Consider the following 16,715-nt stretch of genomic DNA (forward strand, 5'->3'; position numbering starts at 1 on the left):
AATGGGGGGGGGGGGCAGAGAGCAAGCGAGTGGGAAACAGAGTTAGCAAAACAGAGATGCTGAAAAAGCATTAGGATGACAATTCAATGGTAATTATCGTCTCAGGAAAAACATCTCAAATCAGAAGAAAAAACATATTGAGTTATGGATTTCTGCCCGAGGTGACGTGCTGACACTATCTCTTCATGCTATCTGAATCTGTCACAGAGCTTATTCCTCAGTTTTAGTTCTCTGGAGTGCAAGAAGAAGAAGAAAACTCCCCGGCACTCAATCTCATCCACGGACAGAGCCATCACTCACATGGTCATATTTGAATTAGATGTCTAGACATACAGTTTGCCAAAGGACTACTCTGCTTCGTCACCGAGGGTTTCCATGCAGCCCTTATCCTCTATCAAAATGATAGCTTCCCAGAAATGATCCAAGGCTCGAAATGAATGCTAGTGTAAATGGATATCATCTGGAGGGGTTTCCTGGGAATGGGTGGCTGAAGTCCTGTAAAGTCTCTTTCTCAAGAAGGGGAAGAATAAGAAATATTCCATTATTATATGCAACAGAATCAACATGGTATCATATTGTAAGATTGACACAGCAGAAGAACCCATAAAAATCCTTTATGATAAGGGTGAAGTATGGGTCAACCCAGCTATACTAACACTACATGCCAAGATTTATGTCAGTATTAATATTCATGATGCTAATTCCCAGCACAGTTAACTAGTAATACATACAGTACCTATTGCCTATTTAAATAAGGGTAAAAATGCTCTTGTGAGACAGATCAAAAGCTCATTTATGACCTTACATATGAAATTTAATTAGAATTTTTAGAACTGTTGGCTGCCCACTTAGCACCATTTTTTATTTACATCAATAAAAAACAGAAATATGGGCCACATTGATGAGCAGATAAAAGTGTTTTACCCTGACAATTTCTGTATTAAGGAAAGCTTTATGTATATTGATTTCAATGAACTAATTTTCAAGTCAGTTTTGCCATTAAGGCTAAAACTATTTTAATTACTATATAATTATTATATTGAATTTTTTAGTGCATTGTGGAGAAATACTACCAAAGATTAATAGTCTACAACCATGCTAGCAGCTCTCTGAGGCTGTACTTCAGCACACAGGTACAGAGCTAAATGCCTGCTAACAGTTGCTCACAGTGACAAGGCTCACATACGGTTGTTTGGCGGGTTAGTTTAGTGTGTTAGCATGCTAACATTTGTTATTTAACAGCTGAGGCTGATGGGAATGTCATTAGTTTTGCAAGACTTTTGATGGTGATAGAAGAAACGTTAAGGAAACACCAGTGTTACTACAATTCCTCCTGAGTGTAAAGATATTTCACTCAAAACCACAAATGTCATAGTAGCACTACATGAAGAGTCAGGGGATCACCCAGGACCATGAATCCAAGTACAAAATGTTATGGCAATCCATCTAGTAGTGCCAGCTAGCACCACTACTGTGGCAGGGTTTCTACAGGTTTCACCTAGTCAAATTTAAGACCTTTTTAAGATCACTATGATTGAAATTTAAGACCTATATCACGACATCAAGAAAAGAAACATACAAAGGAAATGCAGTAACAAAATTACTTGCAGAGTACAGAAATGTATTCAAATTAGAGTTGGGTGATGTCTACAAAATTTGTATTGGACGAAACACCGAGATGGACGATATCATTGATAAGCTATGTAATTAACAGACATGCGGTGCACCTGCTGCCGCGAAAAAGGATCATGGGTGGAAATATCAAGAAAAAAGATCAGTTTTGTGTATTTTCACCGACTTTATAAAACATAACCTACTGCTGATGGAGAAACTCAGGGGCACAGACAGGGAGACAGAGAGGCGAGGAAAGCCGGTGTGTTTGTAGTGAGAGACCAGAGGTGAAGGAGTGTGTGAGTGAGTGCAGGGAGAAGTTGAGGCAGGTGCAAAGCAGGTTCATTTACAAATAATAAAAATAATGTCCATGGGGATTAAAACATGCTTTCACAGGGCGGTATAATGTAAAAAATTAAGATGGTAATTTAAGATAGTATGTTGGGGGTTTGGGGGTCATCCCCCATGAACATTTATATGTTTTCCAAAAAGAAATATGTGATTCCACATCATTTTGGAACATGAAAATCTAGAGCAGATTTTGAATAAACTACACCCCAAAAGCTAAACTTGCTAAAGAAGTCTACTGGGTTTGAATTATAACCATTAGAATTGGGAAAATTCATGTGGTTAATTTAGCTCTTCACACATGATTTTACATTCATGGCACAGCACTAAGTTGTTTTGAGCCTCACCACCATATAATGGCAGGAAAACACTGTTACTATGACCTCTGAATCATAGATAGCCTATGGGACTGTTCATGTTTGCCTTTTGTGTATTAATTTACTGCTTTAAACATTAGTAGAAATTAACATAAAAAATAGGCAACATGAGAACCACCTCCCTTATGCATAATTACAAGCATTTCATTTGTACATCAAAATCCAAAAGAACAATCTCCTCATTAGTTTAAGGACTAAGGTTAGTTTGCATCCCTAATTTGCTTTAACGTTACTAACCTCAGCTCCTCCGTGGTCACCACCATTCTTTCTTTATAATTTGCTTTAACTATCAAGATGCACAGTACAGGACAGAGCTGTAACCTGACAACTTAACGCTGATCTGATCCTCTGCTAACTCACTGTCACTTTCTGCCACTCTCTCTCTCACACAGTTCAGTGTTACCATACTGAAAATCATTAATGATCATGTGACATTTTAGTAGCGGCGCTCATTCATTAAGCAGCAACTGTAGGCTTCAAATACGTTGCTAGCGACTGGTTTTAACCAAGCCCTAAGATCTGTCCATTTTATATCTGTGGTACAATTAGAAAGAGAATCGCGGCAATAACATGACAGCTACATTTTGGTCTTTGTACTCTTAATACAGAAAATTATATTTGGACTAGCGAAAGAACTACAACACCTCGGGAGGAAAAAACATTCAACACAAGCGCTGTGGGAGCATTTCAATCAGTAGCGTTACATGGACATTGGAAAATTAAGACCCGTTTAAAATTATTTAAGACTTAGAACGCAAACTTTTTAAGACCTTAAATTTTGATTTTGAAATTTAAGACTTTGTAATACCCCACGGAAATCCAGTATGGTTACAAAATGATGCTTGGAGATGCTTTTCCAAACAGTAATATGTATGGCAGGTCTATCATCTCTATCGCCATGGCATGCCCATCAGAATCATGAATGATTGATTTGCTCTTTCATCTATGTGTGTATGTATGTATGTATGTATGTATGTATGCAAATTGTTGATTTATTTAGTTTAAAAAAAAATTGTTTTAACGTTTATCACCGATTTTTCATGTATTTATTGTGCTTGTGTGTGTGGTATATTGTGCTGTTTCAAATAGTACACGCACTGGTCCTCTGCACAAAAAAAGTTCTTTGAATTTGAATTATATTGGCAAAACATTTACTGATATAACTCATAGCAAAAAATATCATATATGCCTTTTAATTGGCAATACGGTGCAGTTAACTTGTGACCAACAAAGAAACCCAGCCAAGTATTTGATTGGAGCTCAGTTTTAAAATATCTGAAATTGTTATAATAATTAAAATACTCATTGTATGAGAATGTAATAGCTATGAACACTCCGACACCAACTCTCTGTAAAACTGCAGAGAGCCAGCCTCCAGCGAGGACACATCTGGACGCACCAGAACACTAAACGTACTACTGTGTGACGTACTGCAAGTTGAATGGCTAGTCCATCATGCACCAGAGTGCATGATCTCCTGCTCTCCATAGAAAGTGAATAGAATCGGCCGACATTCAAACTGTACTTGTTTTGCAATTTATTTGCTGCTCGTTTACAATAATCACTACTTGTGTCTAACTAGTAAACAGAGAAACAATGTCACTGAACATTACACATTAATCGATGCTTGCTGCCTCTGGTGCTACACAAAGATCTTCAGAATAAGATCAGAAGGTGTGCAGGGCACTCATGAAGTAAAGTTGCTCAACGCGCTCACGACGCCTCAAGAAAACAGTTAACCATCGCCCTTTATTCCCACCCTCTGCACTGATCACTCACCTAAGCTTGACTTCCACTATACACTGACAGGTCGCCCACACTCCGGCATCCATTTTTTCACTCATCTCACCTTAACAGAAACTGTACCTCCTTTCTGATTAGTAAGTATTATTTATGCACTCATCATCCTCTGTCTTTCACCTCTCTGCTGCCAAGAAAATAGGCCAGCTCCAATTGTTCATACAGATGAGCATGTGTCTGATTATTGTCAAATGTTGCATACAAATTTGTGAGCATGAAAAGGTGCATCCGAGTATGTATGTGTGTGTGTGTGTGTGTGTGTGTGTGTGTGTGTGTGTTTGTAAGGGTGGCAGTCAATTAAACAAACATACACTGTCCTTGGATATGCTTTCTGAGTTTATCAAGCACCTATCTTTGATTCAGGGAGCCTTACAGTTCTGTGTGTTCAATTCCATGCTGATGGAGCTGTAACTGGCTCCATCATACATGCTGCGCATAGAAAGAGGGGGAGAGAGAAAGAGAGAGCAGGGGAAGGAGGTAAAGAGAAGGAGAGAGAGTAATGGAGGGAGGGGGTAGGAGAGAAATGGACAATATGAGATAGAAACAGAGACCTAGAAAAGGGAGGAGAGAAAGAGGGGGATACAGAGAGGATGGAGAAATGAAATTTACCACACAACAGTGCCATCTAGTGGGCTCCCTTTTCATCCATCCCTTCATCCCTCCTTCCTTTTCCCTTCATTTCTCATTGTTCTTTCCTTCTCCCTGTGTCAGTGCCTCCAAATCTTACAGCTCACACTTACATCTTTTTATTTCCGAGACACACACACACACACACACACACACACACACACACAGTACATCACACACGCAGACATACACGCCTACGCACATTAATATGCACGCAGGGCAGTGCATGTACACGCCTGCACAGATTCCTGATTTGGCATGCTAAAGCAGCAGTGACTCGTAACCGTCTCTGTGTACTGTGCCCGTGTACTGCAGTGATTCAAAACAAGCAAACAGGACACACACACACACTCACAGAGAGACACACACAGTGAAGAAGTTGTCCCTGTTGTCCTCTTACCCTTGTTTACTTCTATTTTTCTGTCCCCATCACATTGCTATTTTGACCTCCCTCTTTTTCTTACCCCTTAACATATTCTCTACTCTCTCTCTCCCATCTCCCTTCTTCTCTCACTTTCCAGAGCCACCACCCAGACTGTAAACAGCGGTGGTGGATTACTAATTGTCCTGCTGTAGATGCAGTGGGGTGGAGACAGCTGCGGATGGGTGGATTGGGAAGTGGTGGTGCTGTGTGTGTGTGAGCATGAATGCCACTCAAGCAGTCAGAACAGATAGTAGGTGTGCGCATGTAACATGTTAGTGTGTTCTGAATCATACATTCTGTGGCTACAGAAAGGATGAGATGACACATGACAGGACATTTTGACCTTCACACTTTAGCATATGTCCTTGACTGATGCATTTGCAGTTTGATACCTTGCCCATTAGTTTTGCTTTGATAGCTATAATTAGGCCCTTGGGGGATCTGCTGCAATCTTCAAGTAATAAACTCTGTCTCGCAACATAAACATAAGGCAGGGCTTTACTGCAAAGGTGGTTTTCTCAAGTGTGGGTTTTGCTCAGATATGAAAAGCACTTCAATAAAAACCTAGCTGACACACAGATTTAGTGCCCCTTTCTTTTGATGGACACTGGCGGAAGCATTGACTTCCCACAGTGGCAATTTTATGTCATGTTCATGGTGGACGGTCTGGAGGATTGCCCTTGTGCATGGAAATAAAAGCAAACAAAGACATACCAGACTGAATATAAAAATGGGACAAATTAGGGGGTTTAAGGTTACTAGTGGGCTGGATTCCCTTTGGAGCCGCAAGTCTGATCTCTTGAAATTTCGTGACCTTACTTAATAGCGTGTATATTCATTTAGCCAAAGCTTTTCTCATTTTGCCCAATCTTTAGCTTTAGACATGCTGGTAGGCAGCTGTTCTTATCAGTGGCGAGAGCCAGGCTGTTTCCCCTTGCTTCCAGTCGTTACGCTAATCTAAGATAAAGTAACGTCATTATGAGTCAGATATGAGAGTGGTCTCAATCTTCTCCTAACTCTCAGCAAGAAAGAGAATAAGAATATTACCCAAAATGTTGAACTATTCCTTTAACAAACTCTGTTCTCGGGAAGTTGAAAATGTTGATAACTAATTCAATGTTTAAGTAATTTAATCAAGCAGAAAGTGTTCATAACTAATTAATTTTAATTAATTAATTTGGAGTTTGACCCATACTCTGGAATAAAAAGTAAGGTTATCTCAGTCTCTGCTTTCTCGAGAGTACCCTTTTAAAGGTTCAGTGTATAAGTTTTAGTAAGGGGATAACATTCAAGTCCAGAATGTTAATTCATGCAATTGTTGAGTTTAAAGTTGTTTGGTTAAAGTTGTTGGAAAAGTTTTCCTTGTCTTTATAAACAGATACAGGATAAATCACGAACATTTTACTGCACCAGAACCGGCTGTGATGCTCACTACACAGATTGTAGTACAGTACTGTTGTAAAATCCATAAACAGTAGAGTCTTAATGCCACACTAAAACAGAGCTTGAGTCAGCACACATCTCCCCCTTATCTTTATCTCCACCTTCCAATCCATTCTCCCCTCTGCTTCCTGTTTCCTTCCTCTCGACCTCAGTGGTCACATCACCCATCAATTAAACGGACACCAGCCAATGGAGATGTTATCTGTGCCATGTTGGCTTGTGGTGGTGGGGAGAATATGTTGATTGCTCTAATGAATTATATATTCATTATTGATTAGCTCTACTTTTGCCCAGCTTCTATAAATACATATTTATATAACGTGTCACTTTGTCTAATTGTCACCGGCTGGCCCTGTGTCTTCAAACTTCTGGCAGGGAGGACATCCCAGGAGTGGTGCCAACTGTGTTTATATGCAGGTTTGCAGCTTGGATTATTAGGAAGGGACTGTGTTTGCATGCAGGCTAAAGACCTGGTCAATGAACAAATTCACTCCAGCTCATAAATGAAAATTTTTTGGATAAATATTTTAAACAGACAAGACAGAAACGACTCACAGTTTCCCCAATGCAACACAATTTGCATAGATGACTGATTGATTGAATGATTGACTTTGCCTGCTAATAGTAACCTCCATCTTCTTCTGGCAGTTCATGAAGTTGCTCCACCGCTCAGCAAATGTCATTCATAATTAAAATGGACCAAAAAGATGAGGCAGCCCAGATCTTGACTTCTTTGCAGCTATGAGGATTGATTTGATCTATCATCACGACTCCCTCCCCTCCACAAAAAAAAAAAAAAAATATATATCTCCACTGGGCTTAAGCTGCTTGGTGAATATTTAAAATGTAAACTTTGGCAGCTTCAATCCAGTCATCTTGGGAGGAGTGGCTCAGCAAAGCAAGATCAACATTTCACTGTTGTGTCTTTCCAATCTGAGCAAAGGAAATCTCCTCATTACCGCCTTTAGCAGCAGCCACATCAGAACTGATTCACAGGCTCTTTCATCAACAGTCTTTGCTCGTGTAGTCATATAGTTTTGGAGTACAGCACTGTGGGTAGTGTACAGTCTGAAGATGTACTCACTGTGTGCACTGAAAGCTCTCTGTCACTCTCAGATGTGCACACACAGAAACAGGAGGTACCACTCTTGATCCAGAGTGTGAGCAAACACACACCTGCCTGTACTAGACAAATGAACTTCATTCAAAGCGTTTGTTCTAGCGACTGTCCTCTGAGTTCACACACCAGGACAAAGTGTATGGCGTGCTGACTCATAGGTTAGAATGAAACAGAACCCATACATTGACAAACATCTACAAGTGGGCTTGGTGAGGCAGTCGGAGAAGATACATTTCCTGCCTCCAAGAATCATTCAGAGCAAAATACAATAAATGTATTGTGCTGTTGTATTGTGTGCATATCTGCATATCTGTGTGTTTGTGTGCATGTCACTGGTCGCTGGTGAGAATACTAATTTGTGTTACCTGTCAAAACAAACCAGATTACATGTTACGTGGCTCTTTTAATTCAGATGACAGCCAGCCATGGTTAAAATCTTTATTGTTTACTGTTTACCAGCAGTCCACACTGAGACAAAATGATATGTCGCCAATAATGTGGTTTTGTGCTGTGATTGGAGCATCGTGGTGACAAGTCTGTCGCTGGCTGTTCCAATCAACAGTGGAGCTCTTTTTCGCTCGGTCTTCTGTTCTCAGTAATCAAGAAAATAAAATCCCAGTGCCTTCAGATGTAGTGACATTCTCGCTACATCTGACAGACAGCAAAATAGCTCCACATTTAAGTAGTTCTAAAGTACAGTAGGCTTCCTTTGAGGAGGAAGGAACAGCTCCAATTGCCATCATTTCCACAATGAAGGCCCTTTCATTTCCCAGCATGACCCGAGAAATTCAACTTGACATTCTGAGAAGCATCAAGCCCCTTTTAGACCCTCGGTTTCCATCTACCCTTTACTTTGTCTCTCCATCCCTCTGTCATAATGTGGCCCTGTGCTCTAAAGAAAAAGACAAAAAAAACCCAAAAAACTGTATGCTGGCGAGGTTCTTCGAAAGCAGCCAAAATTATGTTTCGAGCCTTGGAGGAGGACTGGGGGAGGGAAGGGAGGGGTGAGGATATCTGGGTGCAATTGGTCACGCCTTACCCTTCCTGCTGAATCTCAAAGAGACAGAAAGATGTAGTGGAATGGGATTGCCCATTTTGTTCCTGGATAGACGAGTCCTCGCCCAAATCCACAGCTTTGAACCCTAGCGACATATCACAGATAGACACACACCCACAACAACACACCCACCCGCAGCCTTGCTACTTTGGTAACTACACCCTGTGGTCCAAATGATGACTCAGTGCTTTAATCGTATTTGCAGGGGATTGATGCCCAGAAAGGAGTTTCCTCACTGCAGACTGGGAGAGAGCAAGAAAAAGATAGAAATGATAGGGGAGGGGGAAAAAAGTATCTGACCAGAAGAGGAAAAAGAAAAAAAACAACAAAAAAAAAACAGAGAGCCATCAGAATCAAAAAGGTGCAGCTATTGAACCACAACGACTGTTTCACAGCGAACTCATTATTGTTCTCGGCGATGAGAAGAGACGGGCTTATTATTCTCCTGTGCATAACAGGAACTCATAACAGGAGATTGCTGGCAGCATTTATGGGGAAAGGATAATGGTTCTTGTCCTTACCTTTGGCACACTCTTTTCTCACATAATCCAATCATTTAAGTATTCCCGAGCTTATTTCACTTGTTAGTACTTCTCATTCTCCTGGAAAGAGAAAGGTGAGAGCGCTGGGAAACGGTGAAGATTGATGATTGGGAGGAATTTGGAGGTAAGAGGTGCTGGTCTCGGGGTTAGAAGTTAGTGGGACTATCTGGTGGGAAGATGACTTAAATACACTTGGGTTTGAGCTTTTGGTATATATTTTTTTTTATTATTATTTCTATTTCTACTCTGACATTCTGGCAAAAATGAATAGCCGTGCTGTCATCAGAAAGAACTGAAGTCTGTGCACGCTTCAGTGCGCTTTAATTTCTGACACATATATATATGTATATGTATATGTATATATATATATATATATACATATACATATACATATATATTATATTTTTTTTTTTTATCCGTAGATCCTTTAGATTACCTGTTTAAATGTTAAAACCATAAAACAGTTACTAGAAAGCCTCAATTATTACTGTTCAAACTAATTCAAATTTACTGCACTAATAAAAAATTGGGGGGGGGGGGGTTAGGTACAAACAGGGAAAAGGAAGTGCTGAACTTTGAAGGCAGCTCTTTATGCTCTACAATTATTACAGTTAAAATCTCGTCTAGCCTTCAGCTGTGAATACAATCACATTTGGTGATTCGTAGCGCCTGTCCTCAAGCTGTTAATAACAATAGTCATTGTTACGTCCTCAGGTGGCTCAAGCACAGAGGTGAAGGAGTAACAAATATAAATGAAAACCGGGCCAAAAGAAACAGGAAAAAGATTATGTGCGATATTTACACATTTCACTAAGTATATGCAGTATATCTGACTGACTAGCAGCTGAAGATGTGTTTATGCCCCAAATTGTCGATATACAGTACATGATATTTCAAATGTTACTTTAAGAATTGTTAAGAATTTAAGAATTAAGGCGCACTCGCTGTGACTCTCCTGCTGCTATAGCTAACATAACAACATTGGTGAACTAGAAAGTAAGCTGAATGTCTGTGGGCAAGTCATTAAATGTTACGTTACAAACACATCATGGCTGGAACTACTGGATTAGTGTCGTGTGGCTCGTCCTTACAACAGACTTCTCGCTTAGGCATGAGCTCCTCGCTTTTGATTGCATGGAAGTAAACTTCACTCCCCTCCATGTTCGTTTATTCTGAATGCAAATGTTTTCCCTTCAACCGTGGTGAAGTTAGTTTTTAGTTGGATATTCGACAGATGTCTGTCAAATACTTAAAGCCTTAGCTTACCGCTTGCACAACAGCACAACACACAATGATGCAATAAATTATCACAAAACTTAATGATAACCACCACACATCCTTCATGACTACATGACTGCTCTCTCCATAAAAAACTAAAATTATCCCAGTCATGTTCCATTTTGACTTCTGTGGATTCTACATATAGATCTTCCCAACAAGATTTTGTTTGGACATTTTTTGTATATCCAAACAAAAAAGGATTTATGAAAGGGCACTTTACAGTGTCCAGTGTACAGTTTCTGTGTGATCCAAAAACCCTGACAAAAACCACATGAGCACCTTGGGAGCCTGGTTGATCAGTCTGGTATTCAGCATAAAACCTTCTCATCAATAAATGAGACTGAAGCATGATTTCACATAAGTACCTGATCATATTATGAGAAACTAATATCCACCTAACTTTGTTGCTCATGATGGTGTATTACCAGTGCTTGAAGTGGGCCAGCACTTCTACATTTTATTCTTTGGGGTACCGTGACTTTTTCCTTGCGCACCAGCACTTCTCACAAGATTCCAGGACTCTTTTGTAACCTATCCATAACAGGTTCTTTGGGCAGTTAATATGGCCCTAAATAAACAACATTACCTAGTGGGCACTATGTGATGCTCATCTGTTCCTGTTCTCGCCAGCCTGCTGATCTCTTCAGTGGAGACAGAGTGAGGGGAAGATTGGGTGTCTTTTATTCAAACATGTTGAACTTCTCATAAAGTTGCTCATCAAAGTCACTTTTCGTGAACCGACCAATCACAGCCTGGATGGGGTGGGACATTAACAAAAGGCTGACGTGCTAAAGAAAACTTTCGAAATGTTGAACTTGTTCTGCATGAATGGTTATGATTGACAAGTTAGCACCTCACATGATCAAATTAGAGGCTGAAGGAAAAGAACCCACTAAAATGAAACTGCTTTAACTGGAATTAATATTATACTATGACAACCTATAGTACACCAATAACTAAAATTCTAATGAATACACGAACAATAGCCTTAATTAAACCTTAACCATTGTGGTATGATATGAAACAGTATCTGTATGTGGACTATCCAAATCAATTTTAACAAATAATTATATATATATCAAATATCAATATTGTGCTAACCTCAAACTTTTTATTTAATGTAATAATATTACTCCTTCACTCCGTCATACCAGTTACTCGAGCAAACATGTGAATAATGAGTACTGGCACCTATTTTTCTTCCCCCTTTCAAGCACTATGTGTTACACAGAGTACCTTTCACAACAGCACAAGCTGACCAAACTTTGTCAAGTTGCTCTTGCTTCATTGTCCTGTAATCCCCCCCCCCCCCCCCCCCCCCTCCCAACCCAAAAAGAAACATGCTTTACCCTGTGGTTTAAAATTGTCTTATGGGATGTTCACAGTCTCATCTGAAATAGAGGAAAAATACAGTCAGAGGCTCAGTCTGAATGGTTCCTGGGAAGAAGATGATTTTAGGTGATTTCAGTAATGATGCTGAGAGAACTCCTTGACACAGCTGCCTATTGGAGATGCTTAAAATGTTGCTATTTGTGTCAGCTCTGTAAAGTACAAAATATAGAGACTCTTATGGAGCTTTATATTTACATTATGAGATTTATTATGGAACATGCAATATATATTTTCGTCCCACTGTTGGCAGCAGGGCCACTTGCCATTTACGCACTTGAAAATGAACTGAAATATCCATCCACTTTGTCACACTTAGCAGCACAGAGGAATTTGTCTTGCTGGTATGGAGTAGAGTGGTATTCTGCCCTGAGAGTGTACAGCACATATTAAAATTACACATTAAGGCAAGACCAGCTCTTTAATTTTTTATTGAAAGCATTATGTCCAACAAAGGGTGTACATTGGTAAAATACAAGCTGGACTACAGCTATGGTTAGAACATGAAAACAAATAAGTGGCAGTTTAACATAAAGGTCATTATGCAGATTTTTGCCTGTTTTCCAGGATGACAGAAAGTCAAAGCTAGTGTTTATTAACTTACAGTCTAACATAAAGTCTACATTACTACAGCTAACATTAAATAATAATATAAGAAATATTTATACCTACTTCTCTTGACATACTCTCCTTTGTTGCTGCATCAGGTCCCTCCGCCTCAAGTTGTAGTCCACTGCCGTTTACCCTAAAGTATTAGTTCTCATTGAAATACTATGGTCAAAAATTGTGGCAAATTAGAACTTTTGACAACTCTAATGAAATTCTCAAATAGTTAAAACAAAGGATACGAGAATTCTGATTCTGGAGACATACATGTTTTTATTTATATTTTGTAAATGCATATATGAGTCAGTGAGCAGAAAAATTTAAGGCATAATACTTTATCTATGAATGATTAATTGCAAAGTTTGAGAAGCTAGAATGTTTTTTTTTTTTCAGTTCAGTGCTTCAGCAATCTAAAACAACTCTAAGAAGGTTGACTTCTAAGGAATGACTTTGGACTGTGTCTGTGTTTGCATCTGCAGATGATAGGCTGCTAAACCCGAGGTCGCATTTAATCTCTTATTTTTCAAAAAGATAATGGGAAATCAAAGCATACACAGCGCCAGCACAAGTTATTGACTAAGTATTTGCCATGCAAGGAAAATGAATGTGGAGAGTTTATCTCTATTTCTTTGCTTCCACACAGTGCTGCGGTTGAATTGGTCCGGGCCATTGCCATTAATACTGTGAGCACCAGTTGGAGTGTTCACTCAGGTTAGAAAGCAGTCTGAAGGTCCCTCTATCAGTACCAGGACAGCTATCGCAAGTGCTTTATGCCAAGTGGCTGTGTGCAAATATTGAAGGTGTTTTACAGAACCCCATATATAATTCCCTGATTTTTAAGAAATGGGATTTTATCATCCATTTATTTATCAGTTTATTTTGCTGGAGGTTTGCTCACCACAGTGGCAACACTATTCACGGAACAAGGGAGAGCATTAAACCTTCTGAATTCTCTTGAAAAAATAATCAACCGAGCTGTGCAATAAAAACAACAAAGGCTACGTAATGAGCACAAGGCTTTCACAGCACCATTATTAGCCAATGCAGCGAGATGAGAGCCCTCACACAATTACAAGTCCCACACTTATCTTGTCGAAGCAGATTCTGCAGGGGAAAGAGAAGCTAGTGTGTGGGTGTGTGTGTTGGGGTGGGTGGGCAGTAGACGGTCAGGCCTTTAAAAAAACTCAATAAACTAACAATCTATGATGGTCCAATATTCAATAGAGTTCCACAAACTAAGCAGGACACCATAATATTTCTATTTTTCCTGATTCCTATCATGTCATATGGGCACGTCATTATCTCAGACTTGGGCTTGATGTATATCAGGTCTTGTTAACCATTATAAAGTGCTGAAATGTCATGTAACTATGATGGATTGGGTCATATGGCATTTATTATAGCTGCAGCATCTGTGTTAAAGGGTAAACCTACACTGAATCATGCAGGGCAGAAAACTGCTGCTGGCAGAGTCTGTAATTGTGGGACATATCATGTCTGTGGGATGTGATATATCCCGTGATATATTTTTTATAACCCTATTTTACCAGAAAATACCACTGCTTGTTATAGCAACTCCAAGGTATTAAAGGTACCCTATGCAGTTATTTTGGGGGGGGGGGGGTAAATGAACCAACTTAACTTTTACGTTCACCGTTTCTCACCAAAATTTTCTTTCTCGTAAAACATTTGCAGACTTAATTTTTGGAAGACTTTGAAACCTACAGTGTTTACATCCATTTGGGTAACTTTAATTTAAAATGTCTGAATATCACTCTAAACCCTGTTTGCCTCTTGTGTACTGTAGAGCATTAAATATTAATTTAAAATTTAAAATTACAATTTCAAGTTACAATTCAGATTGTGTTTAAATGATGCCGGATAATGGTTGTTTTAGTATCTGAAATGTCTTAAATGTATTAACTAATTGGATATGGATTCTGCTTAAAATAGCTGACAAACTAAAGCTATTAACTAAAAAAAAAAAAAGTGTTTCTGTAGTATAGGGTTTAGAGTTTAGAATCAACCCACAGCACTATTCTCCATGGGTTCATACTTTCATGCATATTTCCGTCTAGTCACGACCCAATCTGTGATTCACTGTGGATTTACTAAGAAGTGTGCAACACTGACACATTGGTTCTTGTGGCCAATCCAGTCCCATGCGGTTTTCTAAAACCAATGTGTCTCCATTGCCATGGAAGAGTGTGAGGGTTTTCTTTCCAGCCAGCAGCAGATTTAACTGATTAACACTTCCAACCAGAGAACCAATTAGTGGAGTCAGCCTTTGTACAGTTAGTTTAGAGGGAAAATCTTTATACTCTACCATGGCAGAGGGCTGAAGAGCAGTGATTCGCAAGAAACAATGTCAGGGTTTATTTGTTGCACTCATGATGTAATAGGTTAATCTGACTCATCACTCTATATGTGTATATCTGCCCTTATTTCCCCATGTATCCAGTCACTCACTGCTGAGCAGGATAGTACCAAATAAAGTAGGGATATAAAAAAAAAACCCCATCTCATCACTAAAAATCTATGGAGATGAGAGAAGGGAATAAAAACTATTTATCAACCGCCCATACGAAATACGAAAAATTCTCCACTATAATATGTGTCCCTAATGTGTCTGGGTGTGCTAGGCTTTGAAACCCAATACCGCCTTTCATTGAGTGGTTTTCACTTTTCTGAATAAATTATTTAATAGACTTGAGTGTGGTGACTTGCGATTCAAATGAGCATCTCAATGTTCTTCGTGTGTGCTTGTTAGCATGATAATCAGGCTAGTCTGAACTTTATACTTACTTTAACTCATTTATGCAAGAGGTTACTGTCAAAGGGAAAAAAGTGCCATTGAAGGGCTTCAAACCAGGCCTAGCCAGTAGCAGTCTTTTCAGACCTGCAGTACCAGTCTAACACACACCAGCTTTAAAAACAATTAGCACTTGCTAATGTGCACCACAAACAAGCAAGGAAAGCTGGAGCTGCATTGCTTTCCTGCAGCTACTTCATCAATTGCATTTAAATGCTCTAATATTCAGCATTATCATCCCATGGAAGTGTACGTCTAAAATATAATCATACATTCTGGACATAGGTTTTAACACAGTGACAATTGGGAACAATACAGTAGAAGGTCATGCAGTAAAGAACTGCGTTATGTCATGATTTGATTTTCAAGGGAATGTATGGAGTGCTGCAGTTAAATCCTGCTCTAAAATATCAGTCAACTACTTTCCCAGGAAACGCCCACCCAGAGGCTCGAAGTTGCGGAAGACAGATCCAGTGAGTGTGAGGACAGGTGAGTTTTGCATTACAAAGGTCACTGCCCACTAGTGTGTATGTTCGTAGTGTGTTTAGTAAGGTTCACTTGGGAGCAGTTATGAGACTCTTCTTCAGGGCTTCAGGGTAAAATCTGCTCTAGTGTTGAAATGCTGCAGTGCCATTTGCTAGACAGCAAGAGAAAAAACACTTTGTGGTTTGGGCGGGTTAGACTGCCGGTGTTGCTTTAAGCCCTCCTCCCACACTGCTACTAGTAAATCTTCTGTATGGGTGGGAATTAGCAGCATTAATGTAGTGGACCATGCAAGGCAGTGGAATCACAGGACGTGCAATACCCACAATAACAAAAGTAAACAATTTCCTTCTTTATTATGCATCTACTTTTACGTGACTGCCTGATCCGGTTCATGTTGTCATGCAAATAATGCTGAAGGAACTTGAACTTGCCGAGTTAAGTCATGTGCGAGCTCATCAGAAATATGACCAATGACAGGGGATGAAGAATAATGATATGCAGGCCCATGGATAAAAGCCAGTTCTTTCTTAGAGAGACTGAGCTCTCAAGCCAACAAATCACTCCTCTACAGTGACCTCTTTCAATGTGTGATTTAGTAATTGACATTCCCCATCTCATGTTGATCCTGGCTTCTGGCTAGTGGTTCACTCAGCTGTATTTGCACCATCCAATTCCTAAAAGATGTATTTAATTAGAAACACTTCGGCGCCCTCTGAAAGGCTTCAGTGATCAAATGGGGATGTAAGTAAGCTTATCAAATTTGTGAACAAAATCATTTGATGCAATAGATTT

Source organism: Micropterus salmoides, unplaced genomic scaffold (genome assembly GCF_014851395.1).
Source record: "Micropterus salmoides isolate LMB-PRFRI ecotype aquatic unplaced genomic scaffold, ASM1485139v1 Ms_hic_scaffold_1, whole genome shotgun sequence".
Taxonomy (NCBI): domain Eukaryota; kingdom Metazoa; phylum Chordata; class Actinopteri; order Centrarchiformes; family Centrarchidae; genus Micropterus; species Micropterus salmoides.